We start from the raw sequence: 5,000 nt of genomic DNA, 5'->3' as shown, positions 1-5,000 counted from the left end.
GTGTGTGTGTGTGTGTGTGTGTGTGTGTGTGTGTGTGTGTGTGTGTGTGTGTGTGTGTGTCCGTGAGCGTGTGTATGTATGTGTGTGTGTATGTGTGTGTGCGTGTGTGTGTGTGTGTGTGTGTGAAGGGTTACATAAGTTGAAGGTATTCATACGTTTTAGAAATTAATTTAAATTGCTGTTGATATAATGGTATAAATGCCCTTCAGTCATATCTAAAGTCTCTAGAAACAGCTTAAAGAAGATATATAACTCTTCTTGTTCCAACACATTGATTAATATAGTTTTAATGACTTTCCTTATCATTTTCATCCACACAGACGGGGAAAATAATTAGTTATTAGCACATACACACACAGACCAATGATAGTATCCCCAGCACAGTAACTCTCAGGTCATATCCCCCCCCCCCCCAGCTGTCCTTCGCGAGGTCAGCATAGGTCAAAGGAGGCAATCAAACCGCCAGGTAGATTTTTTTTTCAAAGCTGATGGAGGGGGGGGGGGTAAGAGGAGGGTGTTGGAGGGGGGCAAGAATATTAAAAAGAAAAAAAAAGAAAAAGAAAAAAAAACAATCTACAGGCGACAGGTAAGACGAGATAAGTGCAGGTGAGGCAATTGCGTTGATGCACCTTGATCAGCTTAGAAGGGAAACGACACCTAGGGGGTTAGGTGTGCCAGGTGGCTGTCCGAGATCAATACGTCAAGAACAACACGACACAGGTTACAGTGGCTACAGGTACAGGGTGGAGCAAGGTGGTAGACGGGGGTGAGGGAAAGGACGGAGATGGGGGGGGGGGAGAAAGGGGAGGATAGGAGGGAGGGGTAAGGAAAGGGGAGGAAGGGAAAGGAGGAGAAAGGGAGAGGGAAGTTTAGTGAGTAAGAGAGGGAGGAGGAAGGGGAGGAAAGGGAGAGACAAGTTCAGTGTGCAAGAGAGGGAGGAGGAAGGGAAGGAAAGGGAGAAAGGGAGAGGCAAGTTCAGTGTGCAAGAGAGGGAGGAGGAAAGGGAGAAAGGGAGAGGCAAGTTCAGTGTGCAAGAGAGAGAGGGGAGGGGAAGAGGAGGAAAGGGAGAAAGGGAGCGAGGGAAAAGGATGGAGGTGAGGGGAAGGGAAAGGGAAGGAGAGAATGGAAGAGGAGAGAGAGAGGCAAGTTTAGTGGGCAAGAGAGGCAGGGGAAGGGGAGCAAAGGGTGAAAAGGAGCGGGGGGAAACGATGGAGGTGAGGGGAAGGGAAGGGGGAAGGATAGAAATGAGGAGAGAAGGGGGAATAAGGGGAGGAAAAGGAGAACAGGGTGAAAGGAAAAGAAAATATCAGTATGCATATCAAGAAAGGGTAGATAAATTGGAAGAAAAGTGACGCGAAGGGGAGAAAATGTGAAAGGGAAAAAAAGAGGAAGTGGGGGAGAACACGAGAAGAACAAGGGACAGACGGACTGGAACAAGAAGGGTCAAAGAGCAAGAGGAAGAGAAAGGGGAAGTTACTGAACACGAGAAGGAAGTCAAAAAACAGGAAGGGACAGATAGGGTAAATCCAACAGGATGAGGAGACGATGGAATAGGAAAATGGGAAGGAAATGCGCAAGAAAGAGAAGATTACGATGAGGAAATGATGAATAGAGTGATCTAAGAAACGTAAAAGGACGAAGGAGAAGTGAAGGGAGGAGGTGAATAAGGGAGGGAAGAAGATGAACGGAATGAAACAGGGAAGGGAGGGAAGAAGATGAAGGGATTAGGGAAATGAAACGGGGAAGAGAGAGAAGAAGGGAGGAAATGAACAAGGGAGGGAAGAAGAAAGGAGATGAAACGGGAAAAGGAGAAAAGGTGAAAGGAAGGGAAGAAGATGAAGGAAGTGAAATGGGGAAGGGAGAGAAGAAGATAAATGAAGATGAAATGAGGAAGGGAGAGAAGAGGAAAGGGAGAGAAGAAGATAAAGAGAATAAAACGGAGAAGGGAGAGAAGAGAAAAAGAAGATAAGAAGACGAAGAAGATGAAGCGGGGAAAGGAGAGAAGAAGACAAAGAAAATGAAACGGAGAAGGGAGAGAAGAGAAAAAGACGAGAAGAAGACGAAGAAGATGAAACGGGGAAAGGAGAGAACAAGACAAAGAAAATGAAACGGAGAAGGGAGAGAAGAGAAAAAGAAGATAAGAAGACGAAGAAGATGAAGCGGGGAAAAGAGATAAGAAGATAAAGAAAATGAAACGGAGAAGGGAGAGAAGAGAAAAAGAAGAAAAGACGACTAAGAAGATGAAATAGGAAAAAGAGAGAAGAAGACAAAGAAAATGAAACGGAGAAGGGAGAAAAGAAGAAGAAAAAGAGAAGAGAAGAAGACGAAGGAGGGAGATGAAACGAGGAAGGGAAGGAGTGGGCGAACGAGATAGAGATTAGGGGATAGGAGCTGACTGAACCCCTTGGATGACGGCGCCCACCCTCCCAGGGGATAGGGGATAGCTGGAGAATAGATAGGGCGGCCGGGTTAGAGGAGAAAGGATACGGGATCTGATTAGGGGGTGGAGGAAGGGGGGGGGGGGGAGTGCAGGGGGTGGGGGATCTGATTAGGGGATTGGGGAAGGGCGGGGGGCGGGGGGTAGGGGGTGGGGGGTTAATGGGTATGGGAGATAGGGAGATAAGGGTGAAGTCTCTCCAGATACGGAAATGGAAACTTTAAAAGGGGAGGGGGATGGGAGGGAGAGGGGAGGGAAGGGAAGGGAGGGAAGGGGAGGAGGAAGGGAGGGGGAGGGGGAAAGGGGAGGAAGGGAGGGAGGGAGGGGGAGGAAGGGAGGTAGGGAGGGAGGGAAAAGAAAAAGGGGAGGAAGGGAGGGAAAGAGGGGAAAGGAAGAAAGGGGAGGGAGGGGGGAAAAGGGGGAGAAAGGGAGGGAGGGAGATGAAAAGGGGAGGAAGGGAAGGAGAGGTAGAATGAGGGAAATGGAGAGAGAGGCAAGACTGGTGGAGAGGAAAGAGGAAAATAAAGTGGAAAAGAAGAGGGAAATAGAAGGGAAGAATATGGAAAAAGGGGAAAAATGCAAGGTTAGGGGAAAAGAAGGAAGAAGGAAGAATGGAGAAAGGAAGTGAGAGGAAAGAAAGATGGAAAGGAAGAGAATGGAAGAGAGGAGATGAAAGAAGTGAAAGGCAAGAATTGGGGAGAATAAAAAGAGGAGAAGAACAGAGGGAGAAGTGAGAGAGAAGAAAGACGAAAGGGAGGGAGAGAAAGAATGGGAAAAGAGAGGTAGTAGCGAAAATGGAAAAAAAAGAAAAAATAAAGATATGAATAGTTTTGAGAAAGAAAAAGAAGAAGAAAGTGCGAAAGAGAAAGAAGAAGAAAGGGGAAAGGAAGAAAGGGAGAAAGAGAGGAAAGAAAGAGTTGTAAACGAGAGGCAGAGAAAAATGGAATAAAGAATATCCGGAAACCCCAAAGATTCTCCGATCAAGGACCGACAGGGGAAAAAAAACATAATAATTAAGAAGAGAGACGAACGAAAGAGATGGATAAGGGAAAGAAGACAGCGCTTCCCCCCTCCCCCCTCCCCCTCCCGATCTAGGATGATGAGGGCAAAAAAAAACAAAAAAAATACGAGAAACAAGCAGTCCGGACAGGCAGTAAGTACAGCTGATAATTAGAAAATAAGGGAGTATTTGGGCGGTCCGTGTAGCCTAATTCATAATAATGGGCGGCTTGACCATCACCCGCCCGTAAAACACACGATGGCGGCTTCCTTAGTGTGCGAGGGGGGAGGGTGGGCGTGGGGGAGGGAGAGGGGAAGGGGGAAGGGAAGGGGCAGAGGGAAGGGGAAAGAGAAGGGGGGGAGGGGGAAGGGAAGGGGTAGAGGGAAGGGGAAGGAGAGGGGGAGGGGGAGAGGGTATGGGACAAGGGGAAGGAGAGGGGGAGGGGGAGAGGGTATGGGAAAGGGGAAGGAGAGGGGGAGGGGGAGAATGTATGGGACAAGGGGAAGGAGAGGGGAGAGGATGTAGGGTAAGGGGGAAGGGGAAGGAGAGGGAAGCGGGAAGGGGAAAGAGAGGAAGAGGGGGAGGGGGAAGGAGAGGGAAGTGGAGGAGGCGGGGGAAAGGGGAAGGGGAAGGGAAGGAGGCATAGGGGAAGAGGAAAAGGAAGGGGAGAGAGCGAGGGAGCAGAGGAAAGTTGAGGGAAGGGAGGGAGGGGGGGGGGAGACGGCTATCATTAGTCGTAATTACACGTTGTTTTAACAGTCGTTCCTGATTACCCTCACGACCGATCTGTGTAGTTCTGTGTAGTTCTCACGAGTCGATGTTCACGCGAGAGTCGGCTTTGTTATTGTTTGTTATTCATTTATTTCTGATGGAATTTTCCTTTTATAATTTTTATTTTCTTTTGAAATCCGTTGGTGCTTTATCAAAGATGTAATTCTTAGTCATATATTTTATGTGTGTTTTTGTATATGTAACTGTGTATACAGATAGAGAGATAGATACATGGATGGTTGAATTGATGAAAGGATAGATATATGGTAGATAGACATATAGGGAAGGATGGATATACAATAAAAGTCGTAAATGCATGAAAAACTGCACTGGAAATAAATATGTAGGATATAGTAAAGAATCAAACAGATCTAATAGTAAGGATAATGGGCGGTTCGTTAAAATTGTTAGAGGCTCGACCCAATGAATATTCTTATATACAGATATGTAAATACTCAAAAATAAATGTACATCTGTCTATCAGATATATATACACTTATCTGTCTATCTATAGGATAGATATGCATGTCTAGACTGATGAACATGCATTTATTTTTAGTGTTTAAGGATGTTTGTATAAAGAATGTTTGTGGGGTCGGGCCGTAAATGTTTTGTTTTTGTCTTTTTTCCCTTAAAATCAGCATGTACTTCATTTTCATTATTCTTGGTAACGAAAGTACAGCACTTTTCCCCGAGATTTTGTTGAACTGTGCCCATATTTGCATTCATCGAAGATCCTGAAAATAGTGACTATCCAATGAATTATTAACGAAATGACCTTGCTCTCTCTAC

This window comes from Penaeus vannamei, chromosome 6 (genome assembly GCF_042767895.1).
Source record: "Penaeus vannamei isolate JL-2024 chromosome 6, ASM4276789v1, whole genome shotgun sequence".
Taxonomy (NCBI): domain Eukaryota; kingdom Metazoa; phylum Arthropoda; class Malacostraca; order Decapoda; family Penaeidae; genus Penaeus; species Penaeus vannamei.
Note: the sequence above shows the minus strand (reverse complement) of the source record.